We start from the raw sequence: 9864 nt of genomic DNA, 5'->3' as shown, positions 1-9864 counted from the left end.
ATGTTATTACAAAAGAACTACAAAATAGAAGTTATTTATTTTAAATCCACAATTTCAATCCCTCCACAGCCTCGTATGGGATCTAGATAATTGTTCTAACCTCTCTGGATTACAACTTAATTATGATAAGTGCACTATATTACCCATAGGATCACAAAAAAATACAACTTTTACATTGTCATGTAGTTTACCAATAAAATGGTCTGATGGTGAAGTGGGCATACTCTGTATTCATATTCCGAAAGAAAGAAATTATCTCACTACAATACATGTTAATAGAAAGTTAGCAAAAATAGTGCATTCAACATGTCAATACTTTTTACAAAACCAAGTAGTGAGGAAGTCAACCTCTCCTCTACTTTGAACTATGAGAGATTGACATGCATATTATTAATGTTAGCTCTACGTGAACATTTAAGGGCCAGTTGTGCTGCCCTGTTCTGGGTTGTTGTACTTTTCCCAAGTCCCTCTTGGTAGAAACTGACCACACGACTGGGCAGTAGTTCAGGTGCGACAAAACTAGGGCCTGTAGGACTTGCCTGATATTGTTGTTAAGAAGGCAGAGCAGCTCTTTATTATGGACAAGCCTCTACCCATCTTAGCGACTGTTGCATCAATATGTCTTGACCGTAAAAGTAGACAACACAGGGTTACTCCAAGCAGGGTCACTCCAAGCATTTCCACATTATTCATTACAAGATTTAGTTGAGGTTTAGTGAATGATTTGTCCCATATACAATGCTTTTTGTTTTTGAAATATTTAGGAATAACTTTTTTCTTGCCACCCATTCTGAAACTGACTGCAGCTCTTTGTTAAGTGTTGCAGTCAATGTAGGAGCTGACGTATATAGCGTTGAGTCATCCGCATACATAGACACATTCTTTACTCAGAGTCAGGTAATTATTTTAGTAACGGGCTTAGACAGCTGCCCTGGGGAATGCCCTACTTGGAATGTTGGAGAGGCTACCATTAAATAATAACTTCTGTGTTCTGTTAGACAGGTAATTCTCAATCCACATTATAGAAGGTGGTGTAAAGCCAAAACACATATACGTTTTTCCAGCAGTATACTATGATCGATAATGTCACAAGCCACACTGAAATCAGTCATTTGTTTAAGTGGTGTGCATGTTGAATTTCCCTCACTATAAGTGTGCTGAAAATATGTTAATTTATTTACTGTTAAAAAACATTGTAACTGGTCAAACACCATTTTTTACAAATGTTTACTAAGTGTTGGTAACAGGCTGATTTGTTCTACTATTTGAGGCAGTAAAGGGTGCTTTACTATTCTTGGGTAGCGTAATGACTTTTGCTTCCTTCCTGGCACACACTTTTTTGTAAGATTGATGAGATGGCAAGTGGAAATATCATTACTAATCATTACTAATCATTACTAATCATCCTCAGTAATTTTACATTCAAGTTGTCAGACCCAGGTGACTTCTCATTGTTGGTAGACCATAATAATTTTTTCACCTCTTCCACACTCACTTTAAAAATTATAATGCTTGTCTTTCATAATTTGGTCAGTTATACTTGGAAGTGTAGGTGTCACGCCCTGACCTTAGAGCTTTTTATATCTCTATTTTGGTTTGGTTAGGGTGTGATTTGGGTGGGCATTCTGTTATTTTTTCTATGTTTTGGCCGGGTTATGGTTCACTCTTTTAGAAAGTGTCCAGATTTTGCAGCTCTTTCAGAACATCAGCTATCTGGATTTGGGTGAAGGAGAAATGGGGAGGCTTGGGCGAGTTGCTGTGGGGGGTTGTTGATCGGGTTAGGGGTAGCCAGGTGGAACGCATGGCCAGCCATAGATAAATGCTTATTGAAATGCTCAGTTATAGTGGATTTATCAGTGGTGACAGTGTTTCCTAGCCTCAGTGCAGTGGGCTGCTGGGAGGTGCTCTTGGAGCTGTCCTTCTGCTTGTCTCCACCCATCTTCCCCACTTATCCTCTGGGTATTTATACACTGTCTGTGTCAGTTGGTCCTGTCTTCTCCTAGCCTCTTTTTCTCGTCCTCCTGGTTTCTGACCCTTGCCTGTCCTGACCCTGCCTGCCGTCCTGTACCTTTGCTCCACCTCTGGATTACCGAACTCTGCCTGTCCCTGAGCCTGCCTGCTGTCCTGTACGTTTGCTCCTACTCTGGATTATCGACCCCTGCCTGCCTTGCCCTGTTTGTCTGCCCTTGTTACAATTAACATTGTTACTTCACAGTCTGCACTTGCGTCTTACCTTGATACCTGATAGGAGCTGAGTTTTCCTTTTTGCCTAAAATTTAATTTAAGGTGCTCCAAAGCATTTTTACTATAATTCTTGATATCATTTATTTTTGTTTCATAGTAGTTTCTTCTTCTTTTTGTTCTGTTTAGCCACATTATTTCTCAATTTGCAGTAGGTTTGCCAATTGGTTATGCAGCTAGACTTATTCTCCATTCATTTTGCCTCATCCCTCTCAACCAATCCACAGGGATTTAACCATATTTTCAGTCATTTTCTTAATGGGTGCATGCATTTTAGTAACTGGAGTAAACAATTTCATAAATGTGTCAAGTGCAGAGATTGGTTGCTCTTGATGACACACCACAGACCATCAAATGTTCTTCACAAGGATGTAGATTTCATTCCTATGCTCTTTGTAAATACCCCGGTAGCTCGACTGATAACCGGAACTAGGTTGCAGTCACTTTAGTTTGAAGCTTTTTCTTGAGTGGGCAGCTTGATCAAAGCCAGACAATATTTAGGTTCCCCAGAAAATATTATTCTCAGTTGATATCACATACATTATCAAGCACTTCACACATATTATCCAGGTACTGACTGTTAGCACTTGGTGGTCTATAACAGCTTCCCACCAGAATGGGCTTTATGTGAGGCAGATGAACCTGTAGCCATATTACTTCACCAGTATTTGGCATGAGATCCTCTCTAAGCTTTACTGGAATGTTGCTCTGAATATGCAACACCAACCCCGTTAGCACTGCTGTAGATGTTATAACCATGTATTGCTACCGCTATATCATCAAAGGTATTATCTCGAATCGAATCAAATCAAATTTTATTTGTCACATACACATGGTTAGCAGATGTTAATGCGAGTGTAGCGAAATGCTTGTGCTTCTAGTTCCGACAATGCAGTAATAACATACAAGTAATCGAACTAACAATTCCAAAACTACTGTCTTATACACACAAGTGTAAGGGGATAAAGAATATGTACATAAAGATATATGAATGAGTGATGGTACAGAGCGGCATAGGCAAGATACAGTAGATGGTATCGAGTACAGTATATACATATGAGATGAGTATGTAAACAAAGTGGCATAGTTAAAGTGGCTAGTGATACATGTATTACATAAAGATGCAGTAGATGATATAGAGTACAGTATATACATATACATATGAGATGAATAATGTAGGGTATGTAAACATTATGTTAGGTAGCATTGTTTAAAGTGACTAGTGATATATTTTACATCATTTCCCATCAATTCCCATTATTAAAGTGGCTGGAGTTGAGTCAGTGTGTTGGCAGCAGCCACTCAATGTTAGTGGTGGCTGTTTAACAGTCTGATGGCCTTGAGATAGAAGCTGTTTTTCAGTCTCTCGGTCCCAGCTTTGATGCACCTGTACTGACCTCGCCTTCTGGATGATAGCGGGGTGAACAGCCAGTGGCTCGGGTGGTTGTTGTCCTTGATGATCTTTATGGCCTTCCTGTAACATCGGGTGGTGTAGGTGTCCTGGAGGGCAGGTAGTTTGCCCCGGTGATGCGTTGTGCAGACCTCACTACCCTCTGGAAAGCCTTACGGTTGTGGGCGGAGCAGTTGCCGTACCAGGCGGTGATACAGCCCGCCAGGATGCTCTCGATTGTGCATCTGTAGAAGTTTGTGAGTGCTTTTGGTGACAAGCCAAATTTCTTCAGCCTCCTGAGGTTGAAGAGGCGCTGCTGCGCCTTCTTCACGATGCTGTCTGTGTGGGTGGACCAATTCAGTTTGTCTGTGATGTGTATGCCGAGGAACTTAAAACTTGCTACCCTCTCCACTACTGTTCCATCGATGTGGATAGGGGGGTGTTCCCTCTGCTGTTTCCTGAAGTCCACAATCATCTCCTTAGTTTTGTTGACGTTGAGTGTGAGGTTATTTTCCTGACACCACACTCCGAGGGCCCTCACCTCCTCCCTGTAGGCCATCTCGTCGTTGTTGGTAATCAAGCCTACCACTGTTGTGTCGTCCACAAACTTGATGATTAAGTTGGAGGCGTGCGTGGCCATGCAGTCGTGGGTGAACAGGGAGTACAGGAGAGGGCTCAGAATGCACCCTTGTGGGGCCCCAGTGTTGAGGATCAGCGGGGTGGAGATGTTGTTGCCTACCCTCACCACCTGGGGGCGGCCCGTCAGGAAGTCCAGTACCCAGTTGCACAGGGCGGGGTCGAGACCCAGGGTCTTGAGCTTGATGATGAGCTTGGAGGGTACTATGGTGTTAAATGCCGAGCTGTAGTCGATGAACAGCATTCTCACATAGGTATTCCTCTTGTCCAGATGGGTTAGGGCAGTGTGCAGTGTGGTTGAGATTGCATCGTCTGTGGACCTATTTGGGCGGTAAGCAAATTGGAGTGGGTCTAGGGTGTCAGGTAGGGTGGAGGTGATATGGTCCTTGACTAGTCTCTCAAAGCGGTAGTCGTTTAGCTCAGTTACCTTAGCTTTCTTGGGAATAGGAACAATGGTGGCCCTCTTGAAGCATGTGGGAACAGCAGACTGGGATAGGGATTGATTGAATATGTCCGTAAACACACCAGCCAGCTGGTCTGCGCATGCTCTGAGGGCGCGGCTGGGGATGCCGTCTGGGCCTGCAGCCTTGCGAGGGTTAACACGTTTAAATGTTTTACTCACCTCGGCTGCAGTGAAGGAGAGGCCGCATGTTTTGGTTGCAGGCCGTGTCAGTGGCACTGTATTGTCCTCAAAGCGGGCAAAAAAGTTATTTAGTCTGCCTGGGAGCAAGACATCCTGGTCCATGACTGGGCTGGATTTCTTTTTGTAATCCGTGATTGACTGTAGACCCTGCCACATACCAAACAGATGAACAGCCATCGGAGGAAAGCAAAGTACCACCGGAACAAGTAAGTAAGCTAAGTTAGCATTTACTTTTTGGTTCTCTGGATAAAAAAAATAATTAATGAACGGACGATACACGAACCAAAGTCCTACTGTCCATAGGCTATTCGATCATTTTAGCTATAATGACTCTCATGGCTAAAGCTGGGTTAATGTGAAAATAATCAATGATAAATAGGAACAAAACACTTAAATAGCTCTATTGGTGAAACGAAATACAATTTCAAATAATAATCTGTTTCTTTGATGTGTGGTACACAGGACAACATTCAACCCGATCAGCTACTAGCTAACTCCAGCATCACTAATAATCAACTCCATACATCTGACTCAGATGAAGGGCAAAGGGGCATTAACCAACACGGAGCTGTCACAGTGCAACAAGTAAGTTACTCGGTTGGTGGCAATCAACTGAAATTGACCATATTTTTTAAGTACTTACATTTACTAATAGCATTCAGTCAGTCTTCGCAACCACTTATCTTGTCACAAACATTATACTTGTCATGAACTAGTAATGTCCAGCCCGCACATGTCAGGATACTACATTCAATGTAAAAAAAAATATATATATATTAAAAAAGGATCTGACAACACATGCCACTGCTTTTGTGATAAATGCCAGAGCCAAGCATTGTCTCTCACAGGTAAGATGCTTTTTCTGAACAGAGCACAGCATTTGGTTTGTTACATTATGCAGAGCATTTTGTAGTGGTTCAGTGATGGTTGAGTTCATCCTCAGTGCTAGGTTGTCCACCTTACTATTGTTGATCCCTTATGTTAATGAATATGTCATAAGCAAATCTGAATATCATAGGTATACATGATATTTAAAATTTGTATTTCACCTTTATTTAACCAGGTAGGCAAGTTGAGAACAAGTTCTCATTTACAATTGCAACCTGGCCAAGATAAAGCAAAGCAGTTCGACAGATACAACGACACAGAGTTACACATGGAGTAAAACAAACATACAGTCAATAATACAGTATAAACAAGTCTATATTCAATGTGAGCAAATGAGGTGAGAAGGGAGGTAAAGGCAAAAAAGGCCATGGTGGCAAAGTAAATACAATATAGCAAGTAAAACAGTGGAATCGTAGTTTTGCAATGGAAGAATGTGCAAAGTAGAAATAAAAATAATGGGGTGCAAAGGAGCAAAATAAATAAATTAATTAAATACAGTTGGGAAAGAGGTAGTTGTTTGGGCTAAATTATAGGTGGTCTATGTACAGGTGCAGTAATCTGTGAGCTGCTCTGACAGTTGGTGCTTAAAGATAGTGAGGGAGATAAGTGTTTCCAGTTTCAGACATTTTTGTAGTTCGTTCCAGTCATTGGCAGCAGAGAACTGGAAGGAGAGGCGGCCAAAGAAAGAATTGGTTTTGGGGGTGACTAGAGAGATATACCTGCTGGAGCGTGTGCTACAGGTGAGAGATGCTATGGTGACCAGCGAGCTGAGATAAGGGGGGACTTTACCTAGCAGGGTCTTGTAGATGACATGGAGCTAGTGGGTTTGGCGACGAGTATGAAGCGAGGGCCAGCCAACGAGAGCGTACAGGTCGCAATGGTGGGTAGTATATGGGGCTTTGGTGACAAAACGGATTGCACTGTGATAGACTGCATCCAATTTGTTGAGTAGGGTATTGGAGGCTATTTTGTAAATGACATCGCCAAAGTCGAGGATTGGTAGGATGGTCAGTTTTACAAGGGTATGTTTGGCAGCATGAGTGAAGGATGCTTTGTTGCGAAATAGGAAGCCAATTCTAGATTTAACTTTGGATTGGAGATGTTTGATATGGGTCTGGAAGGAGCGTTTACAGTCTAACCAGACACCTAAGTATTTGTAGTTGTCCACGTATTCTAAGTCAGAGCCGTCCAGAGTAGTGATGTTGGACAGGCGGGTAGGTGCAGGTAGCGATCGGTTGAAGAGCATACATTTAGTTTTACTTGTATTTAAGAGCAATTGGAGGCCACGGAAGGAGAGTTGTATGGCATTGAAGCTTGCCTGGAGGGTTGTTAACACAGTGTCCAAAGAAGGGCCAGAAGTATACAGAATGGTGTCGTCTGCGTAGAGGTGGATCAGAGACTCACCAGCAGCAAGAGCGACCTCATTGATGTATACAGAGAAGAGAGTCAGTCCAAGAATTGAACCCTGTGGCACCCCCATAGAGACTGCCAGAGGTCCGGACAGCAGACCCTCCGATTTGACACACTGAACTCTATCAGAGAAGTAGTTGGTGAACCAGGCGAGGCAATCATTTGAGAAACCAAGGCTGTCGAGTCTGCCGATGAGGATGTGGTGATTGACAGAGTCGAAAGCCTCGAAAGCCAGATTAATGAATACGGCTGCACAGTAATGTTTCTTATTGATGGCGGTTAAGATATCGTTTAGGACCTTGAGCGTGGCTGAGGTGCACCCATGACCAGCTCTGAAACCAGATTGCATAGCAGAGAAGGTATGGTGAGATTCGAAATGGTCGGTAATCTGTTTGTTGACTTGGCTTTCGAAGACCTTAGAAAGGCATGGTAGGATAGATATAGGCCTGTAGCAGTTTGGGTCAAGAGTGTCCCCCCCTTTGAAGAGGGGGATGACCGCAGCTGCTTTCCAATCTTTGGAATCTCAGATGACACGAAAGAGAGGTTGAACAGGCTAGTAATAGAGGTGGCAACAATTTCGGCAGATACTTTTAGAAAGAAAGGGTCCAGATTGTCTAGCCCGGCTGATTTGTAGGGGTCCAGATTTTGCAGCTCTTTCAGAACATCAGCTGAACGGATTTGGGAGAAGGAGAAATGGGGAAGGCTTGGGCGAGTTGCTGTTGGGGGTGCAGTGCTGTTGACCGGGGTAGGAGTAGCCAGGTGGAAAGCATGGCCAGCCGTAGAAAAATGCTTATTGAAATTCTCAATTATGGTGGATTTATCAGTGGTGACAGTGTTTCCTATCTTCAGTGCAGTGGGCAGCTGGGAGGAGGTGTTCTTATTCTCCATGGACTTTACAGTGTCCCAGAACTTTTTTGAGTTAGTGTTGCAGGAAGCAAATTTCTGCTTGAAAAGGCTAGCCTTGGCTTTTCTAACTGCCTGTGTATAATGGTTTCTAGCTTCCCTGAACAGCTGCATATCACGGGGGCAGTTCGATGCTAATGCAGAATGCCATAGGATTTTTTTGTGTTGGTTAAGCGCAGTCAGGTCTGGGGAGAACCAAGGGCTATATCTGTTCCTGGTTCTAAATTTCTTGAATGGGGCATGTTTATTTAAGATGGTTAGGAAGGCATTTAAAAAAATATCCAGGCATCCTCTACTGACGGGATGAGATCAATATCCTTCCAGGATACCCCGGCCAGGTCGATTAGAAAGGCCTGCTCGCTGAAGTGTTTCAGGGAGTGTTTTACAGTGATGAGTGGAGGTTGTTTGACCGCTGACCCATTACGGATGCAGGCAATGAGGCAGTGATCGCTGAGATCTTGGTTGAAGACAGCAGAGGTGTATTTAGAGGGGAAGTTGGTTAGGATGATATCTATGAGGGTGCCCGTGTTTAAGGCTTTGGGGAGGTACCTGGTAGGTTCATTGATAATTTGTGTGAGATTGAGGGCATCAAGTTTAGATTGTAGGATGGCTGGGGTGTTAAGCATGTTCCAGTTTAGGTCGCCTAGCAGCACGAGCTCTGAAGATAGATGGGGGGCAATCAGTTCACATATGGTGTCCAGAGCACAGCTGGGGGCAGAGGGTGGTCTATAGCAGGCGGCAGTTCTTATCAAACCCAAGGATTTTGTCTATGGTTGAAAAGGGACCCCAGATGTGCAGGGAAAGTGTTTTTAATGAAATTGTTGATGGTGCTCTTCTGAAATCACATCCCTTATTTTCAGAGAAACCAAAGGCATTGCAGATTGTTCTATACACGGATTAAATAGAAATTTGTAATCCACTAGGATCCTTTGCATCAAAAAACAAGTTGTTAATGGTGTACGACACCCTAGGAAATATAAATCCAAAATACAGGTCTAAACTGGCTGCTATCAGGCTACTTGCCATGGCTAGATCAGCAGACCTCTGTCAATCTGGTGTAGATGTAATATTGAATAGAATCAAGGAAGACATGGATGATTGTACAGTGGGGTTAAAATGCTAACTATTAATGGAGAGAAAATGATATATGGTGCCATGGTCGCTCTGTGGAGACACCCTGGCACAACATGAACTAGCAGGGTTCAAAGAGCGTGTGGGCTTTGCCTACAGTAAGTGCAGACACTGTGAGTGTTCTTTTGACTACATGCAGTCACACTTCAATGAGGATGCATATACTAAAAGGACATTGGAGAAGCATGTCAGACAGTGTGATGAAATAGAAAAGGCACAGACGGACTTGCTTCGCAACAGCCTGAGAACAACATATGGGATCAATAGAAGGAGCAAGTTAGTTGAATTCCCAGCCTTTGATATCATACAACAAACTCCGCAATACATTATGCATGTAATTCTGGAGGGCATAGCCCCATTGGAAGTCAAATGTGTTTTGAATCATCTTGTCTTGTCAGGACAACTTGATCTGGACTCAGTGAATTCTGTTATTCTTGGTTTCCCTTATTCCCCTCTAGATGTTAGAGATCGGCCATTCCCAATTTCTGTTAGTACATTAACGTCAAGTGATGGTAAACTAAAACAGTAATCTGTGCAAATGCTTGTCCTGCTAAGGATATTGCCATTTGTTTTGGAGAGTTTGGAAGTCAATGCATATATACAACTGATAATTGAGCTAATA

Source organism: Oncorhynchus tshawytscha, linkage group LG34, assembly GCF_018296145.1.
Source record: "Oncorhynchus tshawytscha isolate Ot180627B linkage group LG34, Otsh_v2.0, whole genome shotgun sequence".
NCBI lineage: Eukaryota > Metazoa > Chordata > Actinopteri > Salmoniformes > Salmonidae > Oncorhynchus > Oncorhynchus tshawytscha.
This window is presented reverse-complemented; position numbering follows the sequence as displayed.